Source organism: Mobula birostris, chromosome 17, assembly GCF_030028105.1.
Source record: "Mobula birostris isolate sMobBir1 chromosome 17, sMobBir1.hap1, whole genome shotgun sequence".
Lineage (NCBI taxonomy): Eukaryota > Metazoa > Chordata > Chondrichthyes > Myliobatiformes > Myliobatidae > Mobula > Mobula birostris.
Genome location: NC_092386.1, coordinates 8320330 through 8337419, shown reverse-complemented (window position 1 = coordinate 8337419; position 17090 = coordinate 8320330). Strand labels below are relative to the sequence as shown.

At 40.9% G+C, this 17090-nt stretch overlaps 1 protein-coding gene and 1 long non-coding RNA gene across 14 annotated transcripts in view; one reads left to right on the top strand and one right to left on the bottom strand.

Annotated features, from left to right (window-relative positions):
- The window catches only part of mef2cb (myocyte enhancer factor 2cb), a 289923-nt gene that overhangs the window by 228899 nt on the left and 43934 nt on the right, over nucleotides 1-17090 (bottom strand). The window lies entirely within an intron of this gene.
- LOC140211362 (uncharacterized) lies at nucleotides 10192-11520 on the top strand. The gene is made up of 3 exons (XR_011889433.1): nucleotides 10192-10255; nucleotides 10491-10602; nucleotides 11314-11520. It is a non-coding gene; the product is annotated as an uncharacterized lncRNA (long non-coding RNA).

Genomic DNA, 17090 nt, shown 5'->3' with positions numbered 1-17090 from the left:
TCAACCACAAGCTACTCTAAAAAGCCATTTTGAAAGGACTCTAGAAATTCCCCCGTTGGAATCAAGCACCAACCTGATTTTCCCAATCTACTTGCATATTGAAATCCCTCATGACTATTGTAACATTGCCCTTTTGGCATGCATTTTCTACCTCCTATTGTAATTTGTACACCATATCCTTTCTACTGCTTAAGGGTCTGTATACAACTCCCAGCTCCTTAGCTCTATCCACAGTGATTCAACACCTTCTGACCTTATGTCATCTCTTTCTAATGATTTGATTTCCTTTTTTACCAACAGAGCAACGCTGCCCATCTGCTTTCCTGCCTATTCTTTTGATACAATGTGTATCCTTGCATATTAAAATCCCAGCTATAATCTTCTTTCAGCCATGATTCACTTATGACTACAGCATTACACATGCCAATCTGTAACTGTGCTATGTTCATCTAACTTAATCTGTATACTGCGTGCATTCAAATATAACACTGAATTTTCTTCCACCCTCAGATTAGTGAGTATAACACCTTCAGTCCTGTATTCACCCTTTTCAATTTTGCCTGTATTTTACATTACAACTCATGCTGTTAACTGTAAATGTGGGAGGCAACCAGAGCACCCAGCGGAAACCCACACAGTGACAGGGAGAACATATCAGCTCCTCACAATCAGCGTCAGGAATGGAACCTGGATCTTACAGCTGATCGTGTAAACATTACGCTAACTGCTACACTACCATACTACTTCCCCACCCCAAACTAATGGAGTGTTTCATTGAAAGAAACACAATGTTTGACTGCATACTTTAGCCAAGAATTGGGAGATGTCAACTGCATTGAAAGTAGGATCTTCCTTAGTGTTTAGTCTCAAACCTCATCTCTATCTATGCTGCTAATGTTTTTTAAAGCAATAAGCATTAATTTTTTTATGCCCTCATGAAGGGTATCAGCCCAAAACACTGACTATTCATTCCCTTCCACAGGTGCTCCCTGACTTGTTGAGTTTCTCTAGCATTTTGTGTGTGTTCCTCTAGATTTCCAACACCTGCAGAATACTTTGCATCTCATTTTAGGCCCTATTGTCTCTGACTCCCAGCTTCTACCACCCCATTCATTGTTTGGTCTAACCCCACACATCACCCTAATATTGTAATCAATGAATTCCCTGTGAAACCACCTAAACAATTCCCTCTATATTCATATATTCTGTTACATAGAAATTGGTTGTAGGAGTTAGGGAGGAGCTACCATACTTTACCTTTCAAATATCCAAAGAATCCTCAGGCCCATATTCCTGCATGTACTATATTTTACTAAATAGGAAACAATATTTCAGATGTTGTGTGTCCAATGTGTTTGACCCAACTTCCACAAAAGATTTTTAAAAACAAGAGAAAGTAGAAGTGTGGGACAGCATCTGCTGAAATTGGAATCTCTTCTCCTATCAGATTGCTTTCTCTTCATCCCTTTGCCTTTTTGACCTATCTCCTCCCAGCTTCTTACTTTATCCCCACCCACCTGGCTTCACCTATCACCTTCTAACTTGCTCTCCCTTCCCTCTCCCCACCTTCTTATTCTGGCACCTTCCCTTTCCTTTCCAATCCTGGTGAAGGGTTGCGGCCCAAAACATTGACTGTTTATCAGTTTCCACTGATACTGTCTGACTTGCTGAGTTCCTCCAGCATTTTGTGTGTGTTGCTCTTGATTTCCAGCATCTGCAGAATCTCTTGTGTTTATGCCCCATTAACCTGTGCCCAATTAACTGAATGCAAGGCAAGCACATTGCTCTTATTCCCTTCTCAATTGCAGCTTTCAGCCATCGTCAACCACACTATTAATTGCATTAGTTCAAATTCATGGGGTGCAATTTCATGAATAAAGAGCATCTATGAGCTTTCAAGCTCCATGTCTGTACCTCATTGCTTATAAGCACCAGTAGCAGCAAATCTATGGGGGTTAGTTCATGTAACATCTGTCTCTGGGAAAATGATGAAACTCTGTATTATTAATTCCGTATTAATGAGGATGTTAATAAAATTGCGGGATGTTTGAAAATTGCATCGCACCAAGGAGAGCCAAATGGTTTTGCGAAAGGAAATATTTATGGAGGTTCTTCAAGGATGTAACACAGAATGATCAAAGGCAAACAAGTCGATAGTGTATACAAGGCTTTCTAGTAAGCCTGCAAAAAGTAGTAGATTTGGCTCAGTTCATGATGGGTAAAGCCATCCCCACCTTTGAGCACACCTACAAGGAGTGCTGTTGCAGGGAAGCAGCATTCAGCATTCAGGCCATGCTCTCTAATTGCTTCTGGCATTAGGAAAGAGGCGCAGGAGCCTTATCACCCACACCACCAAGATCAGGAACTGTTATTACCCTACCCCTCAATCAGCAGTTTCTTGACTAGAGAGTATAACTTCACTTGCCCCATCACTGAACTGTTCCTACTCAATTGGATTCACTTTCAATGACTCTTCATCTCACGTTCTCAATATTTATTGTTCATTATTTTTCTCTTTGTATTTACTGTGAATGTCCACAAGAAAACAAATTACTGTTTTGTATTTGGTGATATACATATATGTACAGTACTTTGATTACAAATTTACTTTGAACTTTGTGTCTGTATATAAATTAGATAATAATTAGATTTATTTTGTCACATGTACATTGGAACTTTAATACATAGAGGGAATTAGGTCATTTACATCAAATCAGTGAGGAATGTGCTGGACAGTCTGCAGGTGTCGCCATGCTTCCAGTGCCAACATATGAGGCCCACAATTTACTAACCCTATCTGTATGTCTATAGAATGTAGGAGGCAGCCAGAACACCCGGAGGAAACAGATACAGTCACAGGGAGAACATACAAACCCCTTACAGATAGCGGCAGGAATCGAACTACGAACAGTGATCATCACTGGCACCGTAAAGCTTTGCACTAACCGCTATGCTACCCTGTCATGATGGAGTGTAAAAAGCTTTCCAAGATTGTTAGCCTGGGTATTCAGATCTATGAGGGCAGTAGTGCTAAATCATGATGTCCATTTACAGAGGGCTTCTATGCTCTCCTGTGACCATGTGAAACTCCAACCATATCCCTCGCTGTGCGGGCAACATAATCGTGTACTGTACAAAGCACCTTCCTTCGATAAGTGACTGAAGAATAAAAAAGGGAAGCAGGTGGGTATGTGGTGACCTTCTGTGTTATAAAAAGTAGGTAAGGTACCACATAAAAGGTTACTCTGCGTTCCAGGAAGCTCAATTGCAGCTCTATAAAACTGGTTAGACCACATAAAGTATTGTGTTCAGTTTTGGTTGCCTCAATATAGGAAGGATGTGGAAGCTTTAGAGTGAGTGCAGAGAAGATTTACCGGGATGCTGCCTGGATCAGACCACATGTCTTATAAGGATAGGTTGAGTGAGCCGGGGTTTTCTCTTGGGAGAGGAGGAGTGTGATAAATGACTTGACAGAAGTGTACAAGATGATAACAGACATTGAGTAGGCAATGTTATGTACCCCGTAACTGGGTTGCCAAACCAGCAGAAATGGAACGCTCGTTGGAGTCTATGATTACTAGGAACTAATAAAGTTTTATTAAAGAAATATGTAATACAGTACACTAATCGCAAGGGTATAAATGTCACAGGTTAGCAATGATAATACACACATATACACAGAAATAGGGTAATAGGAATTAACCAAACTCTATCGCAGTCTGGGGTAAAATGATCAGTCTTAAGTGAAGCAGAGTTTAGTTCAGATTAGTGCAGTTTGAAGTAATCGCTGTTGGTGGTGGGGGGGGGAAGGAGGAGAAGAGAGAGAGAGAGACAGACAGACTACACACATATATATAGTTGGTTTTGGGCAGACCTTTTGATGTCTTCTGATCCCGCTGTGGTCACCGACTGTGACCCCTCCATTCTGGATACGATCGTTCTTCCGCGGTGAACCTGGCACGCAGGCAAGGGCGGACACACACCCCAGGTTCCCACCGATCGTACCTTTACACCCTGTGAGTCTCTGACCGATTTCCGCGAACCGGTCCTCCAAACTCCCACCAACTTGTAGGGGCACACTGCTCTTTCCAGGGTCTCGTGGCGTGTCGTGCCTTAGCAACCCTGCTCTTTTTATCCCCCCGCTGGGGTATCGCCTGTCCATCAAACTTCAAACAGTTCAGGTTCAAAGCAAACAGTCTGTCAATATCGGAATTGTGTTTCTTTCTCGTTAATCTCTCTTCTCTCTCATTAGCATTTTGAATGTTTCTCCATTGTCTTCCATTATCTCTCTCATTAGCATCATTCGTCCAGTAGCTCTGCTTGGCGTTACACATGACAGCAACCAGAGACTTTTTCCCCAGGGCAGAAATAGCTAATACAAGGGGGCATAACTTTAAAGTGTTGGGAGGAATGTACAGGGGGAATGTCAGAGGGAAGTTCTTTATACTGACACTGGTGGGTACGAGGAATGTGATGCCTGGAGTGGTGGAAGAGGCAGACACTTCAGCTTGTATTCACCTTTGGACTGACGGCTCGCAAGAGAACCACTGGCTGTTTTCCGAGGAGGCATATGGATGATAGAAAAATGGAGTGGCTATGTGGGAGGGAAGGTTTAGATTGAACATAGAGTAAGTAGCTTCAAAGGTCGGCACAATATTGTGGGCCAAAGGGCATGCACTGTGCTGTATTGTTCTATGTTTTGTGTTCTAAATGAGTTTTAACTGCTCTGCAGTGTAGTTTTGTCAAACTTTAACACCTCCAAACAAGTCACTACTTCCTACTCTGGAGCAGTATTTAATGGTGATGACAAGAGATACCACATGAAGGTTCTTGACTCAAGATATCAACTCTTTATTCCTTTCCACAGATGCTGCCTGACCTGGTATGTTCTTCCAGCATCACGTCTGTGTTACTCTGGTAATACATATTTTTACTGAACACCATGTCTGGTACGCACAACTGGATCAACACAGCGGCACATCAAAGCTGCACAACTCTGACGTTTGTAACTAATGACTTCACATACTTTCAGTGTGTATACACAGCGCACTTCCTACCAGGCTACGTTTCATAAACTCTGCAATAACCATGCACCCAATTTCTGAATTTTCTTCCACTCTCAGATTAATGAGTATTCCTATTATGATTCTAATCTCATAGCACACCAAACCAATATCCCTTCAATGTACTGATTCTCCATAATATTTATTCGTGAATTGGACTCTGTAGTCCACGTTATGATGTGTTTCAGGATGCCCCTTTTTTGCTGCTGTCTTGTGCGATTTTGATCAGGGCAGCCGCCAGATAACGAATGACACAACACTAAATTGAATTGAACTAAGCTGAACTGTACAGGCCTGGACTCCTTCAATGAATTTGTGGGTTGGCGTTTTATATTCTGTGTGTTTCGCTCATTTATTTTTTTTGCCGTTTGCACAATTAGTTTTTTTTGGTGCATTTGGTGCTTGATGTTTTTGGGCAAGTTGGTTCCATGGTTTTCTTCCTTTCATGCCAGTTGTGGGAAGACAAATCTCAGGGTTGTATATTGTATACATACTTTGATAATAAATGTATTTTGAACTTTGAACATTACAGCACAGTACAGGCCCCTTGGCCTAAGATGTTCTGACAACCTTTCAACCTACTCCAGTATCAACCTAACCCTTCCCTCCCACATAACTCCATTTTTTCCATCATCCATGTGCCTATCTAAGAGTTTCTCAAATGCCTCTAATGAGTCTTTTTCTCTGCCATCCCCGGCCGGGTGTTCCATACACCCACCACTCTCTGACAACCCCCACTACAATAGATACTACCTCCCCACTATATCATAAAAACTAATCACTTCCATTTGAAAGGAGGCCCTACATTTTTCTGGTGTATTTAGTAGATGACAACACAATTCCAGAAGTAAAATTAAATCATGAAGATGAGTATAAAGGCACATGGTTGCATAGTGGTTAGCGCGATGCTATTACAGCTCTGGGTGTCAGAATTTGGAGTTCACTTCCAACGTCACCTGTAAGGGGACTGTACATCTTTCCTGTGGAGCATGTGGGTTTTCTCCCACAGTCCAAAACCCACCGGTTAGGTTAATTGGTCATTGTAAATTGCCCTGTGTTTAGATATAGGGTTAAATCAGGGGCTGCTGGCTGGCACGGCTCAAAGGGCCAGGAGGGCGTACTCCATGCTGTATCTCAATAAATAAATCAATCAACTTCCAAATCCGCCTGTCAGGAAAGAAAACTTTGACAGAAAAAGTCAAGATAATGCACAAGTTCTCAAACTCTAAGAATAATTAAAATTTTACAGAATGCTAGTTCACATCCATTAAAGTAAATTTTCAGAGCTGGAAATATTATTGTATGATGGTCAAAATCTGCTGCTCTGGACTGTACTGAAAAAGTCTTTAATCCAGCATCAAAACACAGCACTAATCCCACAGTTTTGGGTATACTTAAGAAAGAGGTTGATAAATTCTTGACTATTTAGGGCATAAGGGTATACATGAGAAGGCAGGAGATTGGGACTGAGAGGGAAAAGGAATCTGCTGTGATGAAATCTTATTTTAGAGGATTAGAGGGCTGTGCATGCATGGATATGAGGGAGGAATGTGGCTTGTTTTACTTTTGTTGTTTTCATGCTTGTTGTGTTGTGTTCTGTTTTGGTTTGCTGAGAATTGTGGTCATGTTGTGTCAGCACCAGGCATTGGCTGTGCTGGTTGTTAATGCAAAAAACAAATTTCACTGGGCTTTTCAATGTGCGAATGATAAATAAACTTGAATCTTGAGATGGGCAGCAGCTTCCTAATTTCTATGTTTTACAGCATCAACTTCCATCTCATTTATTCATAATAAACATAGGCACCATAAGCCTCACCATTACTCTGACTGTAGTGTATTTAATATTTCAGTATTTATCTGAGTGATATTGTAAATATATTGTTTGATTAAGCATTCTTTGTTTACACGCTTCACTATGGGTTATATGTAGAAAGTAAATGAGGGGCATACATCATTATATCACCACGTCATATGTGAGCACCTCACTAAAAATAAAACTCAGTAGACACAGTTTACGTGGGCCCCCGTGTTTTTCTTTTGATTAATTTCTGGTGATACAAAACATAACACCTACCACAAATTCTGAATTAATAGTTCTCCTTTGTTAAAACATCTGAATACAATTTGCAATTTCCTTTCCATTTGGTTGATTATCCACTGGATTCCATATCGAACCTGGATGCAGAAATAGTGTACACCATTATGTACACCAACGGCACAAAATCTCTTTGACCCACTCTCGTTGGGAACATCAGGACTAGGACTGCCAGACTGGGTTACAGCTTCTTCCCTCTGGCTGTGAGACTAATGAATACCCTGTCACCACCGAGGTCTCGTCACTAGGACAGTGAGCTGTTTACTGTTTACCTGTGCTGTGCACTACATGCATTTTGTTAACTTTTTTGTGGTAATATTTTGTTTTATGTGTTCTGTGTGATATACACTGTGCTGAAGCATTGTGGTCCGGAGTAACATTGCTCCATTTGGTTGTATATATGTACAGTCAAATGGCAATAAATTTAAACTTGAAGTTCAGCAGCACTGAATCATTCTGGGGAAGAAAGCAAAGAGTAGAAGTACGATGTGAATTGAGAAACCTGTCTTCCAGCAAAACACAGCAATTCCTACTGCTCTCAAGTCCATCAGTCACTTCATAGCGATCGGCACTAACATTGCTGCCGAGAATGGAAATGGATACGACAAAAAGGGGAAAAAAAAAATCACCAGAAAATCAAATTGAAACTACTGAGAAGATTTCATTAATTCCTGTGAGAGATGATCATAAATAAATGATAAAATAATTCATATCTTCCAATTATTCCAACTACAACTCCACTTAGTGACAGTCTGGTAAGGGAAATACAGAACAATTGTTTGATTTTACACATGGACTTTGGGATTTGAGCCAGAAATGAACCAAAATTTGCATAAATGACAAAAAAAAAGGGAATGTATGACCCGGACACTAAAAGGCTGAAAATATCCTGTGGAAAATCTGTACATGAATCAAATCAGCCCTAATCCTGTCATTACTCAATGCTATATTGACGTGCAGCTGTTGGTGGCGATTTGGGGAACAAGCAAAGGCTTGGAAGTCTTTTTACTTGACTACCAACACAATCACAGATGAACCTCATCAAAGTAAGTGTTCATAATTTGTCACAGAAAGGAGCCAATTAACATGTGCTTACAAAAGGCTCTAAAAGATAATATATGGGTAAGGACCTAGCACAGCTGTTAAAAATCAAAACCTTCACAGTTTAAAAGAAATCTCAGATTACTTTGTGATCTTTTATTTGTGACAATTTGTTCTTACAAGCGCAAGGACCACAAAGAGTATTTTTTTAATAAATTCTCCAGATTTCCTATAATATAGTACCATTGACAATTTGCTTAGATATATATTTTTATTTAGAGATACAACTCGATAACAGGCCTTTCTGACCCAACAAACCTGCACCCATGTGACCAATTAACCTCGTAGCCCGTACATCTTTGGAATGTAGGAGGAAACCGGAGCACTCATGGTGAGAATGTGCAAACTCCTTCCAGAGAGGTGAGAACTGAAACTGCGTCGCTGGTGCTGCGACAGAGTTACGCTAACTGATGTGCTACCATGTATACAACAAAACATCACCATGGCCACACCGATGCTTTATGTTAACATACCCTCAAGAGTCAGGGGAGTAGGTTTAGGATGGAGATGAGGAGGAAGTGCTTTTCCCAGAGAGTAGCGAACCTGTGGAATTCTCCGCCCAAAATGCAGGACATGCCCTCTTCTCATTGTTACCATCAGGGAAAGGGTACAGGAGCCTGAAGACACACATTCAATGCTTTAGGAACAGCTTCTTCAGCTCTGCCATCAGATTTCTAAATGGTCCATGGTCCATTAACCATGGATTAATGGTTAATCCATGACCATTATTAACAATGGTCAATAATAATTGTTATTGTTATTTTTATACTTGTTATTATAACTTACAGTATTTTTAATATATGTCAATGATAATAAACCTGATGTGATTCTTCCCTGATGTCAGTACCTTTTTAGGAGGTTTTTTCTTCCAGTATTTTCCACTCTCTCTTTCCTCTTCTTCATTTCCCCACTCTGGTCTCTTACCTCTTCCACTCACCTGCCTATCACCTTCCCCCGGTGCCCCTCATCCTTCCTTTTCTCCCATGGTCCACCCTCCTTTCCTGTCAGATTCCTTCTCCAGCGCTTTGTTTTTTTCCACTTACCACCTCCCAGTTTCTTCCATCATCCCCTTCCTGGCTTCACCTATCACCTTCAAGCTTGTCCTCCTTTTCCACCCCCACCTTCTTACTCTGGTATCTTCCCCCCTTCCTCTCCAGTCCCGATGAAGGGTCTCAGCCCAAAATGTCTATTCATTTCCTGACCTGCTGAGTTTTGCCAGCATTGTGTGTGTGTGTGTGTGTGTGTGTGTGTGTGTGTGTGTGTTGCATCTTCAGTTTAAACACAGGATTTTGCCCTCCTCCTTCCCAAATTTGACAAGCTCCCCTGACAGCTCCTGCTGGCATTCCAACAATAAAAAATGATTTTGACCTTTGTTTTCTATTGGCTTTGGGTGGCCGATGTACTGGACCTGGACCAGATTTTTAAACTGGCGGCATAGATTCAAATGCTCTTGATAATAGGGATATTGTGTGACCCTATCTTCTATTAAACTATCGTATTAGATGTTGGGTGCCACAGCAGTGTAGCGGTTAGCTCTGGTTTTCTCCCAAAGTCCACAGATTAGGAGGTTAATTGATTATTGTAAAAATTGTCCCATGATTAGGCTAGGGTTAATGGGGAGGGGGGGAGAGGTAGAGCTGGGCTGCATGGACTGAAAGGCCAGAAGGGCCTATTCCACGCTATATCTTGGTAAATAAACAAAGAGATACAATTGGCAGTGTGAACTAATGGCACAAAGCCATTAAAATAAGGTTCATTTGTGAAACTAACTTGAGGAACTGAAGAACATAAGACACAGAAGTGATAGCAGACTCCTGGAACATTTCACCTCCTGCACTTTTCAGTAAGATAGTTGGTTGTTAACACAAACGGCCTATTTCACTATATGCTTCGATGAATATGTGATAAATAAATCTGGATCTGAATTTAAGATGTTTTTTAAAAACACATCAGAATTCCAAATTCACGGCTGATTGTTGTTATGGAAATAACTAAGGTAATTCAACAAAAAAAACTTATCCTAAAGTACTGTATCTCAATTTTCTGTACTGAAGGAATATATAATTTTCCCATTGTTAATTAAATTGAATATTGGCTTTAGGTAACAAATTCATCAATTGAATATTTCTGAAAATTGTAAAGTGATATAAAATTTTTAAAACAAAAAATACTGGAAACACTTGAGGTTCACAGTATTTATACTATATATAACCTTGTGATTCTTCTTGCAGGCAGCCACAACACAAAGACAGTGAAACATCCAACTCGGCTGGTGGAGTTAAAGATGGCACTAGAGGGTGACTTCTCCCAGCTCATCAGCTAAACAGTTAAATTCTTCCTATGGTAATGGTTCTATTTTTCTTTTCTGGGTGTTTGGGTCCTATCAGGAGTTTTGATCTACAGTGGCACTCAAAAACTGCAGTTCTGCACAATGGTGTGTTCCCGTTTGGCCGCGTTTCAGTATCTCCAGGTTTGTCCTGAAGTCGAGCAGCTACAAGGGCCACGTGGCATTGTGGACATGAATTCTCGCCGGTATTCAGTACTGAAGTGTAGTGGGCTCTGCATTCAGTAATCGATTTGCTGATTTTCAAATCGGAGAACTCAAAATAAAAAAACACTTCAGACAGACTTTAATATCAAAATAGCAACTGTTATCTACCATGTCACTGTGGAAGGAGTGATATTTGTCTTTCCCTTGTTAGTGAGAGAGAGAGCCTGAGGGATGTCAAAACGTTGGAGTGAACAGTTTGGTTTTGATGGACTGTAGATCATGGTCTGTCTTTGGGGGCTTTGCTGTTGCTTGCATGGTGTGTGATGGGAATACTGATGCTTTATGCTAGAATAACTTGGGGGAGGAGGGTTGATGCTGCTTGTGTGTGGGAGGAGGCGAGGGCTTTGGGGTTTTTACGTCTTTTTTCTGTCATTCATTCTTTTGGGGTTTTCTTCTGTTTTGAGGATGTCTGTGGAGAGTAAGAATTTCAGGTTGCGTATTGTACACATTCTCTGATATTAAATAGAACCATTGAACTATTATCTATTGAACTACTGAAATAGATAGCATCCGTGGAAGGAGATGGTCAGCAGCATCCATCATTAACGACTCCCATCGCCCAGAACATATCCTGTTCTCATCACGAAAGAGGTACAGGAGACTGAACGCACACACTGAACGAATCAGGAACAGCTTCTCCTCCTCTGCCATCTGATTTCTGAATGGACATTGAACCCATGAACACTACCTCACTATTTTTTTTATTTTTATTTGTGCACTACTTACTTAATTTAACTATTTAATGTATACATACTTCCTGTAATTCCTTTTTTCTGTTATTATGTATTGCATTGTGCTGCTGCTGCAAAGACAACGTTTCATGACATATGGTGGTGATATTCAACCTGATTTTGATTCTGAAGGGCATTTCAGCAGATCTGATCTATGATCTTCAAACCTGAGCTAACTGTAGCTGTCTACAGATGCTCCCTATCCTGCTGAGTGCTTCTAGCATTTTCAGTTTTTTAATTCAACTTGGATACTATCAAGAAAGGGAACACATTGTCGTTCAGGGAAAGCTAAAGGGGTTCATTAAGAATTAAATTACAGAGAGTTTCAAGAAAAACAGAAAATAGTGTTTGTTGTTTTAAAAAATCTTTGAGTTTAAGTGCTCAAGCAGTCAGAGACAGAAAGCATGTCTCTTATGGGGAAAAGTAGATATGAACTTGAAAGAGACAAGATTTGGATTGCAGTCATGAAGGGTTGAATAGCGCCTTTTAATTCTGTAGACAACAGTACAATATGAGGGGCTTATTAATGCAAGGTAATTGAGAACTATTGGAATCTACAAGACAGCAGAACATTAAGAAAAATGTTTCCCATTATAAAACAAATTCTTTTAAATCCTAAACTGAGGAGATTCTGCAGATGCTAGAAATCTAGAACACACACTTCAGTGAAAACTTACTTACACTTTGATGAGATCCTATCAGGATTTAAGAGAACAACACACACACACACAAAATGCTGGAGGAACTCAGCAGGTCAGGCAGCATCTATGGAGAGAAATAAACATTCTGTGTGCGAAATGTACAGTGAAGTGTGTTGTTTGTGTCAATGACCAACACAGTCTGAATGTCTGCTGAGGTGCAACCCGAGGGTTTTGTCATTCTCCCGGCGTCACTGGTTGCTCCAAGTTTGAGACACCTCAGCAGTCCCACGTTCTTGCAGCCTGAAACATCGGCTCTTTGTTCCTTTCCATAGATGCTGCCTGACCTGCTGAGTTCCTCCAGCATTTTGTGAGTGTTGTTCTGTGAAATTCTAATAGGATTTACCCCAATGTGTTAGCAGGTTAGCACTGAAGTACTAATGTTGTAACAATGACTTCTAGTCATGCGGAATTAGATTAGACAGAAATAAGACAACCTAATTTTGCCAGTGCTTCCTTAGAACAGCACAGCACAGCATAGGAGAGGAGCTTTTGGCTCCCTCTGATTATGATCCCAATTTAAGATAATCTCATCTGCCTGCACAGCACTATATCCCTCTGCTCCTTGCCTGATTATCTTTTATCTTATCTAAATGCCTCTTAAAAGTTCCTATTGCAAGGCATCATTGCTAACATATTATGCATTGATATATTAGTTTTTCCACTTTGGCTGCACACAGAAGGGATACGAAAGTAAACTATAATGGCATAGAAACTTGCATTATGCCATTATGGATTAGCAATGGTGTAGAACACATCACAGGCATCAAGGTCATATATACAGAAAGGTGCTAGAAAACTATCAGTAACACCCACCCTGCTCACAGACTGTTTGTCCCACTCTCATCAGGGAGGAGGCTACTTAGTATCCACGCTAGGATCCCTAAACCCAAAAGCAGTAACTTTCCATAAGCAGTAAGGCTGATCAACACCTCCACCCACTAACCCACCCCTCCACACCCCCAACCACCACTACTTTATCATTTGCTGAGTTCCTTATGTACAGAGAGTCCTGTGCCCAGCATCACTATATGGACATCTATGTATATAAGCTATTTAAGTATATTTATTGTGTTTTTTAAATTACTATTGTGTTCCTTTTCTTAAGGTGCCAGTAACATCATGAATTGTTTGTCCCACTCCCATCAGGGAGGAGTCTATGTAGCATCAACACCAGGACCACCAGACTCAAAATCAGTTATTTTCCCCAAGCAGTAAGGCTGATCAACACCTCCACCCACCCACTAACTCCACCACTACTTTATTACGTCCCATCGGTCATCTTATATACAGCCTACTGTCACATTATGAACATACAATCAATCTATGTACACAAGATATCTTAATTATTTATATTTATCGTGTGTTTATTATTATTATTATGTTCTTTATCTTTAGTGGATTTCTTTTGTGCTGGATTAGATCCAGCGCAACAACTATTTAATTCTCCTTTACTCTGGTGTACAGGAAATGACATAAAGCCATCTTGACTCTTAATGAAGAGCCACAGCAGTATGAACAGCACCATACAGGATATGCACATTTGCATGACCCTGTACTCCAGGGTATTTAAAGAAAACTGTTTTGTTGAAGTGAATTTTGGGTTAACACAATGTTGATGTTTAACTGATACTTAAACATGAAAAAGAAACAACTAGAACCAAATGGCTGTACGGCACAAAACGTTTCCTTTTCATTTCGGACTGATCAAAAAAACCAAAGTACACCCGATGACATGGGTGTTGTTGTGCAAGGCAAAGCGGAACTGTTCCTCACATCATGACAATGTGATTAGAGTATAGGACCTACCAGCAGAATTAGGCCATTTGGCCCATCAAGTCTTCTCTGCCATTCCAATCAAGGCTGATTTATTATCTTTCAACCTCATTCTCCTGTCTTCTCCTCATAACCTTTGACACCTTAATTAATCAAGAACCCATCAATTTCCCAATGACTTGGCCTCAAAAGCCATCTGTGGCAATGAATTCCACAGATTCACCACTCTCTCGCTAAAGAAATTCCTCCTCATCTCTGTTTCAAAATTAATGTTCCTCAAATCTGAGGCTGTGCCCTCTGGTCCTAGACTCACCTACTATAGCAAACATCCTCTCCAATTTCACTCTATATAGAGGCCAGGGGTTCCCAACCTTTTTTATACCAATGAGCCTTACCATTAACCGAGGAGTCCATGGTCCATGGACCCCAAATTGAGGCCTTTCAATATTCAGAATGTTGCACTGAGATCCCACCGCATTCTTCTAAACCCCAGAGAGCACAAGCCCAGAGCCATCATATGTTAACCCTCTCATTGCTGGGACCATTCTCATGAACCTCCTCTGGACTCTCTTTGATAAAGGGTCCAAAGATGCTTCAGAACTTGAGTGCCATTTGGACCCTTGGATACAGCACAGTGCTCCAGTAATGAGGAAAGGCAGTCTGTAACTGGCCTATATTTAGTACCTTAACTTCTGGATTGACAATGGCATGATAAGAATGGGGTGCTGTTCATTAGTGCCTGCTGAGATACACAATTTCAGTATGAACTAGGAAAGGCACTACCTTCACCAAACTAAATGTACTTTTTAATACATTCTTGTTTTGGTGGGAACCCTCAACAGATCACTTAAGGGCTTCTTGTTTTAAGTATTAGCTTCATTTGTCACACATACATTGAAATGTACAGTGAAATGCACCGTTTGTGTCAACGACTGATACAGTCTGAGGATGTGCTAGTGGCATCATCAGATGCTCCAAGTTTGAGAAAATTAACAAACTCACATAGAGAGAGAGGCTCTCACCTAGAATCAAAGTTCATGTATCATCAAAATATGTGTACATTATACAACCTTGAGATTTGTCTCCTTACAGGCAGCTCCAAAACAAAGAAATCCAAAAGAACCCCTTAAAAAAGACTGTCAAACACACAATCAAGTATAACACCTAATCCATTCTGCTTGAATGTTATCCATAATATCCAATAGATTATGTGCAATATTTCTTGAGCATACCTTTGGTTAATTAGTCAAAATTATTTGTAGAATATGTCAAACCAAATAAAAAGCTTGCTTTCCATTCAGTCCATCTCATACAGTCATGATCACCGATGTCCCACCAGAAGCCATGCAAACCCAATAATACCCACATTATTTACCAAACAAAAATATCCCCTTGTTTATTCAATCCAGATTCTTTCTGATGACAACATTAATACTCATTCCTATGGAGAGTTGCTCTTCTTGTAAGACACACATTCAACATTTCAGGAACAACTCCTTCCCCTCCGCCAACAGATTTCTGAATGGACAGTAAATCCATGAGCATCACCTCAGTATGTTCTCCCTCTCTTTTTGCACGACTTATTTAATTTCCTTTATATATATGAAAAATTAGAAGAAACAGAAGAATGAGGGGGGATCTCATTGAAACCTATCAAATGTTGAAAGGCCTTGATAGAGTGGTGTGGATGTAGAGAGGACATTTCCTATGGTGGGGAAGTCTAGGAGCAGAGGACACAGCCTCAGAATAGAAAGACAAACATTTAGAACAGAGATGAGAAGGAATTTCTTTATCCAGAAAGTTGTGAATCTGTGGAATTCGTTGCCACAGGTGGCTGTGGAGGCCAAGTCTTTATGTATATTTAAGGCAGAAGTTGCTTAGTTCTTGATTCTTGATTAGTCAGGGCAGAAAGGGTTGCGAGGAGAAGGCAAGAGATTAGGGCTGAGAGGAAAATAGATCAGCCATGATAAGCAACACACATCAAATTTGCCGGTGAACGCAGCAGGCCAGGCAGCATCTCTAGGAAGAGGTACAGTTGACGTTTCAGGCAAGACTCTTCATCAGGACTAACTGAAGAAAGAGCTAGTAAGAGATTTAAAAGTGGGAGGGGGAGGGGGAGATCCAAAATGATCGGAGAAGACAGGAGGGGGAGGGATGGAGCCAAGAGCTGGACAGGTGATTGGCAAAAGGGGTATGAGAGAATCATGGGACAGGAGGCCCAGGGAGAAGGAAAAGGGGGAGGGGGTGGAAAGCCCAGAGGATGGGAAAGGGGTATAGTCAGAGAGGGACAGAGGGAGAAAAAGGAGAGTGAGAGAAAGAATGTGTGTATATAAATAAATAACAGATGGGGTACAAGGGGGAGGTGGGGCATTAGCAGAAGTTAGAGAAGTCAATGTTCATGCCATCAGGTTGGAGGCTACCCAGACGGAATATAAGGTGTTGTTCCTCCAACCTGAGTGTGGCTTCATCTTTACAGTAGAGGAAGCTGTGGATAGACATATCAGATTGAATTTCTAGCATCTGCAGAATGCCTCGTGTCAGCCATGATAAAATGGTGGAGATGACTAGACGAGCCAAATGGCCTAATTCTTCTCCTCTATCCTATGGTCTTACTGTAATTTATAGTTTTTTATGCATTACACTATACTGCTGCCACAAAGCATCAAATTTCATGACATGCCAGTAACATAAAACCGGATTCTAATTCTGACAATCTCTGTCCACTCATAAACTATTCAAGCACCCCTTCAATCAGCGGCAACTCCTTAAGCTAAAAGCATCTCCTATAGCAGAGACCACAGACCCCTTGCTTAATGGCATTAGAAAGTTTGGGAACCCCTGTTCTACAGTCTACACTCTGCAAAAAGATAGTTTTGGTTGAAGGTACGACGTATTTCTTCCATGCACGATAGGGTAAAATTTAGCGAAATACTTCACAGCGCCAGCAAACACAGAATCAGGGCTCACTTCCTGCCGCTGTCTGTAAGGAGTTTATAATCTCTCCTCGTGACCGCGTGGTGTTCTCCCCTCGGTGCTCCAGTTTCCTCCAACATTCCAGGAAGGTGTAGAGGTTAG